This window comes from Ovis aries, chromosome 20, assembly GCF_016772045.2.
Source record: "Ovis aries strain OAR_USU_Benz2616 breed Rambouillet chromosome 20, ARS-UI_Ramb_v3.0, whole genome shotgun sequence".
Taxonomy (NCBI): Eukaryota; Metazoa; Chordata; class Mammalia; order Artiodactyla; family Bovidae; genus Ovis; species Ovis aries.
Genome location: NC_056073.1, coordinates 35,817,611 through 35,828,323, shown reverse-complemented (window position 1 = coordinate 35,828,323; position 10,713 = coordinate 35,817,611). Strand labels below are relative to the sequence as shown.

The 10,713-nt window shown below is 43.7% G+C and overlaps 1 long non-coding RNA gene across 1 annotated transcript in view; it reads left to right on the top strand.

The window, feature by feature from the left end:
• Positions 1 to 416: 416 nt before the first annotated feature.
• LOC114109735 (uncharacterized) overlaps positions 417 to 10,713 on the top strand; it is a 33,199-nt gene continuing 22,902 nt past the window's right edge. Inside the window, exons 1-2 of the long non-coding RNA XR_003586318.3 lie at positions 417 to 508; positions 692 to 10,713. The exon at positions 692 to 10,713 is cut by the window's right edge and continues 22,902 nt beyond it. This is a non-coding gene — a long non-coding RNA (uncharacterized LOC114109735). The remainder of the gene's footprint in view (positions 509 to 691) is intronic.

The window sequence follows — 10,713 nt, the reverse complement described above, 5'->3', positions numbered from 1 at the left end:
CACACATATACACACATTCATGATGATATCAGTGAGGCTCTTTGATTCTATGAATTAAAACATACACATACACACACATACCCCCACACACACACAAAGATGAGGGAATCGCTGCAAAGAAGAGTTATGTTCCACTAACATCACAAGAGGAGATAAAGTGACGCTTTCTGCTTCCTTCTTTGTTGTCGGAATGACCCATCCCAGTTGAATAACATCACGCAGGAAGGAGCCAGCACTAAACAGGCTTGCCTGGCACCCTGATTTCCAACCAGCACAGATGAAGACTGCATGGAAGGCAGACTAATCCAGGCAAGCGTACAACTTAGTGAGCACGATTATTTAGGAAAAATAACAAGAAGCCATCGGAGGACCGCAATTAAACTGTCAATCTCCCAGGCTCCACCTGCTCCCAGATTGCAGTCACAAAGATTCTCCACTTGATGGCTGGCTGTGTCACTGCTGGTCGACAGCTTGTCCCCGAATCCAGAGAGGACTGGGATGGATTTAGGTCAGTGAGTCTGGTTTCTCCTTTAAATCGTGTTCTAACTGAGGAGCCGGGGATCTGGGCCAGTCCCGTGAGCTGCCCGAACGGGGAGCTTGGAACATCAGTGCGGTGGAGGAATCTGCCTGCCCAGGCCCTAACCGGGCACACAGCATCAGCACCTCCTTTGTCCTACCCTTTATCCCGCAGGTAGGGCGCCGCGCTTCGTGAGAAGCCCACAAACTATTCCCACAAGTGCTGGGGAGCCAGCCGTGCTCCAACCGGGGAGGTCTGGCCACCGGGCTCCGGGCAGTACCTGGTCTGCTGCAAACGCACGCTGCCAAGTGTGAAGCCATCGTGTGCATTCAGACTGCTTCTCTGCTCCTGGCTAAACACAGGTAAATGCTCCTCAAGGAAGAAATGCTAGGTAGCAGCAGGAACAGACCACTTTCAAACTGTCGCTTTTTTTTTTGCCTAGTTGTACGCCTTGTGACGAGGAACCGGCAGGAGCCAGGGCTGGGGCAGAGCGGTGATGCAGAAAGCAATAGCGATGACACAGCAGTCAGCTGACTTGCAGGGTGTGATTGCTCAATGTCCTCTACAGAAGCGGGTCCGTTTCTAGGGTGGCACCGGTCAGACGACCTTGACTGTGAAGCGGACTTGCAGGAGGGCAGCACCTGGCAGGGCTACTCGCCCCCCCAAACCCGCATCTGGCAGGGACACCTCCTATTGCGTGCCTCTCAGGCAGTTTTTAACTCACAGCCTTCGGGACTTAACTGTTTCTGTCCTGCTCGCTGAGAAGGCAGGTGATTCTTGGGGTGACAGTCCTAGTGCAAACACAGGTGAAAGCCTTCACGGTTCCTATTGTTCAGGTTCATTTCAGCACCGAAAGGAGAATGATGAGAGAGTTCTCACCTGTGTTTTGGTTTTAAAAGCACACTGCTTTTTTTTTTGTTTAGCAGGTAGAAATTGCCTTCAGCTACTGGTATGCCGTAATGAACTAGTAAATTGTACCTAACGGAATGGCATGAGCAATAGGCGAAAGCTCGCAGGTAAATTCATCCAGCGGTTAGCCTTAAATCATGGTCCAGCTGCTATAAAGCAGTGTGCAGGGGCTCTATTGCAAAAAGCAGGTTGTGCATCCCAATTAATGGACAATAGAGCAAACAGCCTTATATGGTATCACCCCAGTGATTTGAGGAATGCTAAAATAAGAAAGCCGTCATTACCAGGCATTTGTTTAATGACTGTAATCATACTGAATTAATTTAACTTGCTGCAGTGTGTAACAGAAAGTCAATTATAAATGTGCACTGAAAGAGTAACAATACTAGTATCTGCATGGCACCTTCTTCTGACAGGACATGCCCTTAAGGAGATCTCACATCCCCGACATTCAGAGATGTGCTAAGCACTCTACAGAACAATCTGCGACCGGCCCCTCAGAGGACAGGCACTTCGGGTTCTACGCCAGAAGGACACATATTGTACGGATTGCATACAGACGATCACCACCTTGACCCATGCCAGTTGTTCTGCAAGGACTGAGCCATTTTCCCCCTATTTGTGCCTTATGAATTTTATTTTTCTATTTGCTTCTTTTTTTACTGAATGCTTATAAAAATTTTGGGGGGGCTGTGTCCCATAGCATGTGGAATCTTAGTTCTCTAGCCAGGGATTGGACCTGCACCCTCAACAGAGGAAGCACAGAATCTTAACCACTAGACCATCAGGGAAGACCTTCTGTTTGCTTTTTATTTGGTCCTTTTTTTTTTTTTTCTTTTCTTTATTTGGTTCTCTTGACACAAATCCTGATTGAATGAGGAAGTTTTCCAATAGCACACAGAGAGATCAAAACTGGAAGGAGTGGTCTTCCCTGGTGTGTGTGTGTGTCCTGTGGCTCAGTCGTGTCTGACTCTTTTGTGACCCCGTGGACTGTAGCCTGCCAGGCTCCCCTGTCCATGGGATTCTGCAGGCAAGAATAGGAGCAGGATGCCATTTCCTTCTCTAGGGGATCTTTCCAACCCAGAGATCGAACCCATGTCTCTTGTGTCTCCTGCCTTGGCAGGTGAATTCTTTACAACTGCACCACCTGGGAAGTTCGGGGGTGGGGCAGAACCCACCTACTAACGCAGGAGACAAGGGTTTAATTCCTGGTCCTGGAAGACCCCACGTGTCAAAGGGCAACTAAGCCCATGTACCACAACTACTGAGTCTGTGCTCTAGAGCGTGGGAGCCGCAACTTCTGAGTCCACACGCTGCAACCTCAACTGAAGCCCACCCGCTCTAGAGCCTGTGCTCTGCAGCAAGAGAAGCCACTGCAATGAGAAGCCCAGGCACCTCACACCCAGAGAGCAGTCCCCGCTCGCCACAGCCAGAGAAAGCCCTCGCGTAACGAAGACCCAGCACAGTCAAAAACAGTGAAAATGAAAGTTGCTCAGTCATGTCTGACTTTTTGCGACCCCTCTAGGCCAGAATACTGGAGACGGTAGCTTTTCCCTTCTCCAGGGGATCTTCCCAACCCATGGATTGAACCCAGGTCACCTGCATTGCAAGCGGATTCTTTTCCAGCTGAGCCACAATGGAAGCCCAAGAATGCTGGAGTGGGTAGCCTATCCCTTCTCCAGGGGATCTTCCCAACCCAGGAATCGAACTGGGGACTCCTGCATTGCAGGCTGATTCTTTACCAACTGAGCTATCAGGGAAGCTCTAAAAATAAATAAATAAATATTTTTTAAAAATTGGATGGAAAAGCGCCTTCCATGTAATTAGGTGACTGCTATGAGTAGTAAGTGACATTTAAATAAAGCAGGGATTCTACTTTGAGGCAGTGGGTGGGTGTAGGCCACCCTTGCGGAGGGGGTCCTACCTGGAGAGAACCAAACAGAGGCCATCTCTCCTGTACCCTTTTTTGAGCTCCCATTCAAGAGTCCAAATCTCAGAAATTCACTGTGCCACCTTCTTTCAAAACTTGCTATCAGGGAATGAGCCCCTAGATGGTACAAATAATCCATAAGGTTTCATTTATTTCCTCAGAGGCACTCATACTTTTGAAGAACCTAGGGCTTCCGGAAAAGGCATGGCTACCTACTGGGGGTAGATTTCAAGCACCAAAGCTCTAGGTGGGAAATCATTTCTATGGGGCAAGGAGGCCTTCCAGGCGGGGCACGTTTCCTTCCTCGGATGGCAGGTCTGTGCCACGGTGCTGACTGCCCAGTTATGTGCAAGAATTTTAAAAGCTGGGTACTTGAAATCTGGGAATATACTGGAAATATTTACACCATGGAAGTGGACAAATACTAAAACTTTAGTGCTGTTGATTTTTCTAGAAAGCTGATTTACATGCTGTAATATATTTAATTATGCCAAGTTATACTACGTTCCTTTATTTTAACTCTAGAATCCAAAACGCTTAAGAACAAAAAGTAGAATGGTTAAGCAAAAGGCTTGGCTTAGAACCCACCAGAGACACTACACGCCCTGAATGTGTATGGTCAGTGTGGGTCATAGGGGCCAGAGAGATTCTGACAGCGCCTCTCCCCCTCTTCTTGGGCACCCTATCTTTCCTTGTGACTTCTCTCAAATCCTCACTCACCAAGCAAAAATGGCCCACGCATTGGTATTTATAAAAATCTCCTTCCCCACCCTATGGCATATTTAATCAGTGATGTGTAGGGATTGGAGAAGGCAATGGCACCCCACTCCAGTACTCCTGCCTGGAAAATCCCATGGATGGAGGAGCCTGGTGGGCTGCCATCCATGGGGTCGCTGAGGGTTGGACACGACTGAGCGACTTCACTTTCACTTTTCACTTTCATGCATTGGAGAAGGAAATGGCAACCCACTCCAGTATTCTTGCCTGGAGAATCCCAGGGACGGGGGAGCCCGGTGGGCTGCCGTCTATGGGGTCACACAGAGTCAGACACGACTGAAGTGACTTAACAGTAGCAGCAGTGTAGGGATTATAAAAGCTAGGCAGTTGAAATCAACCATACTGGGAATATTTATACCATGGAAATAGACAAATACTAAAACTTTAGTGGTGTCGTTTTTCCTGGAGAGTGGATTTACATGTTGTGATATATTTAATTATGCCAACTTGTAATATGTTGCTTTATTTCAAACTCAGAATCCAAAATGCTTAAAAATAGAAAGTACAATGGTTAAGCGACAGGCTCATAGCTTAGAGGGCTTATCCTTGATTCCTGTACCAATGATTATCTTTACTTTTTGGGTAAGTTCATTACCGCAAGACTCAGCTTCCTCTTCTACAAAAAAGGGTTCATAATACTGTGCACCTCACAAGTTATGTATATTCATGAATATACATATATTTATATTCATGCATAAAACCACTTACATGGATTCTCACTCAGGCAAAGCTCCCAGTGGCACAATTATTTCCCCCTTCTTCCTCCTGCTCTTCCTCCATCTCATTTAATTGATCAGCATGACAGAGTGACCTTTTTTGGACTGAGATAAGTGAAGATATTTTAAAGAGATTATAGGCAGAAAACAAACACACACATACACAACCGACTTAAGATTCTGGAGAACAGAAGGTTTCCCTGTGGTTCCTGACTCTTGTGGATAATAGAGATTTGAAGGGCTGGTACTATTTTTGCATACAGTGTAGAATCTAAGAAAGCATCACGATCCAACTGAAAAATTACTGATGGACATCAGTTTCAGCACAATTTAGAGGTTAAAGAGAAGCCAAAATAAAACCTCACAATGTACTAGGAATCGCTGTATACAAAATGTGCAATCAGCCCTCGTGAATGTGTTTTCACCTATAGAGTGAAATGCCAGTTCTGAATAATGACAGAACTGCAGAAAGCATGATAAAAGACGTTCCCATTTAGTGAGTGTCTACAGTGTGCCTATGCCCATGATCATCTTCCCAGGGAAATACAGTCACAGAGACACACATAGGGCCTCCTGTGGCCAGAGTTCCAAATGCACTACACATGAGAACCCATTTAACACAGGGAGCCCAGCTTGGTGCTCCGTGATGACCTCGAGGTGTGGGGTAGGAGGAGAGCAGGGAGGCTCAAGGGGGAGGCGAGATATAGATATGTATAATTATGACTGATTCCCGTTGTTGTACAGCAGAAAGCAAAACAACATTGTAAAGCAATTTCCCTCCAATTAGAAAATAAGTTTAAAAAGAAAAAAACTTATTTAATACCTACAGCAGCACTATGAGGAAGATATTATTCCTGCAATGATTCCATTACATTGGGGAGCTATTATGATGCTTTCACAACCCAAAACTTGAAGAGGTGAAAAAAAATGAAAATATTAATTGCTCAGTCATGTCTGATATTTTGTGATGCTCCTAGACTGTAGCCCGCCAGGCCCCTCCATCCATGGAATTCTCCAGGCAAGGATACAAGAGTGGGTAGCCATTCCCTTCTCCAGGGGATCTTCTGGACTCTGGACTCAGAAATCGAACCCAGGTCTCCCACATTGCAGGCAGATTCTTTACCATCTGAGCCACCAGCAGGTGAGCATTATTTAAATCACGCATCTGGTGTATACAGGTTTGTGGATTCAAACCCAGGTTGTCTGATCTGGGTTCAAATTCAAATCTATGCTCTTGAGTATTAATATGCAAATACAGGCTTCCCTGGTGGCTCAGGTGGTAAAGAATATGCCTGCAATGCAGGAGATGGAAGAGACACGAGTTTGATCCCTGGGTCAGGAAGATCCCCTGGAGAAGGAAATGGCAACCCATTCCAATATTCTCGCCTGGAGAATCCCATGGACAGAGGAGACTGGTGGGCTACAGTTGATGGGGTCGCAAAGAGTCGGACACAACTGAGAGACTAAGCATGCACAGTCTTCTTACAAGTTAGTTTTCAGTTGTAATAGTCTCTTGAGAGGGCTGGAAGAGCTGCAGAATGAAGGAAAAAATGGAACAGAGATTTGAAGTCACAGATTTTATTTTCCTGGGCTCCAAAATCACTGTGGACAGTGACTGCAGCCATGAAATTAAAAGACACTTTCTCCTTGGAAGAAAAGCTATGACAAACCTAGACAGCACATTAAAAGGAGAGACATTACTTTGCCAACAAAGATCAGTATAGTCAAAGCTATGGTTTTTCCAGCAGTCATATAAGGATGTGAGAGTTGGGCCATTAAGAAGGCTTGGCACCAAAGAATTGATATTTTCAAATTGTGGTGCTGGAGAAGACTCTTGAGAGTCCCTTGGACAGCAAAGAGATCAAATCAGTCAATCCTAAAGGAAATCTAACCTGAATATTCATTGGAAGGATTGATGCTGAAGCTGAAGCTTTTGCCACTTGAGGTCAGTAACTGACTCATTGGAAAAGACCCTACTGCTGGGAAAGATTGAGGGCAAGAGAAGAAGAGGATGACAGAGAATGAGATGGTTGGATGGCATCACCGACTCAATGGACATGAGTTTAAGCAAACTCCAGGAGATAGTGAAGGACAGGGAAGCCTGGTGTGCTGCAGTTCATGGGGTTACAAAAGACTCTGACACAACTTAGCAACTAAACAACAACAGCAGAAGGGTTAAAGTCTAAAAGTTAGTGAGTAGGGAGACCCTATCCCATAAGAATTATTAGAAAACTGAGTTTTCATTATAGTGTTCCTTTAATGATATTTTAACTCAGAGATATCCTGGTAAATTGGCATGGGTGGGGACTGGAAGCCCTGGCTTGTAGCGTTTGCCAGTTTTCATGGTATAAATACTCCGACCATGGCTGATTTCAAGACTCCAACAGTAACGACCTGTTCCCAAGATTCCCGAATATTTAACAATTGGTTCTTGCAAGCTCGTAGGAGAAGCCCTTAGCAGATCAATGCCTCTCCTTCCAGGTCAGCCTTCACCTCTCTGATTAAACCCCAGCTCTCTGATGCTTCAAGGTCTTCCATAGTCTTCTGTATCTTTCTTGTTCCCCTCCCAAACTGTACTTGTACCTCTTATATTTAATGAAAGACGTTTTTACTTTTGTTGTTCTTGATTTTAAAGGAAGGTGAGACATTTATATTTCTCTTCCATTGACTATCTAGTTAAACCTGACAAAGGTGTATAGCTTTCTAAGTGGGAGTGACCCTTGCCTAACGGGGTAAAAGGTTGTTTACTCTGAGAATTGGTCAGCTTCCAAGAGAACTGAGGAGCCTGCAGGTGAAAGTTTGCATGTGCCCCCAATACTCACACACATGTAATAATCTTTATTGCAAGCCTTGTACCGCCAGGTGCTTGTACAAACATACCACACTCACCACTTTGGATCTGCACCTGTTCTCAAGTACTCCCCTGTACTTTAGCCAGTACACAGTATTCTGAGGTCCCCATACCCATGCAAAGTCACTCTGTAAGTACATGATTACCATGAGGTCATGATAGGAATTCAGACCTAGCAAATTAAACTGCAATTACCCTTTGAGAACCCAAGTAACTTTAAGGATAATCACCATGTTCTCTGTAATATCGTTTTCAGATCTTTGGGGAAGCTCATACATAAAGCACATATAACCAAATGAATAATTACAGCAAGGGACTGAAAGGTAGTTATAAAACAATATGTTAGTCACTCAGTCATGTCTGACTCTGTAACCCCATGGATTGTAGCCGGCCAGGCTCATCTGTCCATGGAATTCTCCAGGCAAGAATACTATAGTGGGTAGCCACTCCCTTCTCCAGGGGATCTTCCTGACCCAGACATCGAACTGGGATCTCTTGCATTGCAGGTAGATTCTTTACCATCTGAGCCACCAGGAAAGCCCAGTTACAAAATAACTGCATGCTATTTGATTCATACAGCTTTAACAGAGGATTCCCAACACCATTTCTTGTACCTTGGGACACTTTGAAGTTATTCTTTTTTTTTTTTTTTTCCCTCCCCCTTGGTTCTGTTTAATGCTAAGCCATAACTCTTTTGAATAATGTTGTTTGGTACAATATACTAAAGTGCAGGCTCTTCACTTCACTTCACAATATACTAAAGTGCAGGCTCTAAGTGGAGGTTAGAGTTCAGTACAAAATTTGGGGTTTTTTTCCTGCGTTATGTAGAGTAAGGGTTTTCCGCCTTTAAAAGTTGATTAGAAATGCAGCCTACTTTGGGAAAACACGTAGCCATGCAAGTTTCTTGCTCATTAATGGAGGGCTCTATTCTAGCACCTAGATGTGCTTGGAGAATTCTCCCCAAGTATCACTGGCTTCTTATTCCATTTATTCTAATAACAAGTCTAGCTGTATTTCTCTCTCCCTCTGCCTCCTTTCTCATTTCAGAAATGGAAGCTAAAAGAGATGAAAGTGAAAGTATTAGTCAGTCATGTCTGACTCTTTGTGATCCTATGGACTGCCGCCCACCAGGCTCCTCTGTCCACAGAATCTTCCAGGCAAGGATACTGGAGTGGGTAGCCATGCCCTTCTCCAGGGCATCTTCCTGACCCAGGGATCAAATCTGGGTCTCCCGCATTGCAGACAGATTCTCTACCATCTGAGACACGAGCTAAAAGTAAATAAGCGCATGCCTGTGGCATTGGGGAGAAGTCTTTGAGCTAGGAAACAGAAGACAGGGCAAATCATTCACCTTCTCCATCTCCGGCTAATTAATTTTAAGCTGAGAATGAGTACATTTTGTGAGCAACGCCTACAAATGCATAGTGCATGTGAATATGTTTCAAAAAATTGGAAGTACTATTTTAAAATACAGCCACTAATATAACAGTATTCTTTAAATTTTTGAGTAAATCCTAGTAATGGAACTTGATCTAGTTATATACCACTGCTCACTCTCCACCCCCTCACTGTTCCTAGACCCTGCCTCTCATTCTATCCTATCTTTGGCAATTTCTTGTTCTAATCACGCTTTGGTCAAGCACAGGAAACTGAAAAAAAAAAATAGCCAAACCTTGTAGGAAACTTGTTCTTTGTATCTTAACAGGAAATTAATTATTGTTGCACTTCTACCTTTAGGAAATTTTAGGAATTTTTCCTTGAAGGATATTGCTTGCTACAATCGACTGGATGCAGAAATAGTCTAAGAATTGAAACTGCTAAGAATTAGAACTTTTGAACACCACCAGTATTGCTAATATAGTCTAGATGGTGAAGCTTAGCAAGATATTATACTTGCAGTTGAAACCTAAGGTTTGCCATGCCTTTTGGAAATTATTTGCAAAGCATTTTGCCAAAGGGATTTATGTCTCTTCTATTCTCAGAGGCTGGGGTGCTCGACAATGCTGGTCCCAGGGTAGATGCAGCCAATATGGTTTCTTTTCTCAGACCCTTCATGTCACAAACACTTATTCCACTGGTAATTCAAAATGAATCTAGCCAGTTTTCATTTACTGTATCACTCAACATACCACTGTTTCCACAGTAAAATAATATTATAACCATCAAAATTATTTCCTAAGTATAAAACAGCTGAAGTAGTTAGCCTTATTATGTTAAAAATAATATAATAAGAAAACCAATAATGAGTCAATAAATCATGCAGAGTTTAGGTTCACAGTTTCAAAGTGAATTAAAAGTCATCCTGATTTAGTAGGAGAACACATTTGTGAAAACTAGACTTCATAACAGACTTATGAATGCTTTCTGGATGCAAATCAGATAAATAAGCAGCCCTTAACATACAAGCACCCAATAAGCACCCTGGACTTCTAAAGCCAATTGTATTTGCAAAGGCTGATGATATTCAACATAGTTGGAAAATGAGGAAGGTGTGACTGGGAGGCAAAAAGTGGAGACAGCATATGACATTAAATATTCTTTTAAGAATGATGGTTAACAAGGACTCATTAGAAGCAGTAGTTTAAAAGGTACATATTTCTACACATGAGGTTCGGAGGGTATTTATTTAGGATAGAAACTTTTAAAATAAAGTTATTGGCTGAGGAAATGTTATTAGTAAAAGTGATCCATTGAGATATGGAAGATAGTAGGGTTGATCGATGGGAGTTCCAGAAAAACACACGATGGGGCCAAGAGCATCCTTGGAGAAGCCGGAGCACTGCAACCAAGGGTAGCCCCAGCTCGCCACAACTAGAGAGAGCCCATGCTCAGCAACAAAGACCAAGTGCAGCAAAAAAGAAAAATGAACTTTACAGAAACACTGAAAACATGTTCTGATCAGAAAAGACAGACTATTATCTCCCTAGACATAAATACTGTGATACTATTAACGTAGTCCATGATTGAGTAACTTCTTTAGATAGTAGATCACTTTTCCTTAGGAAATAGTATA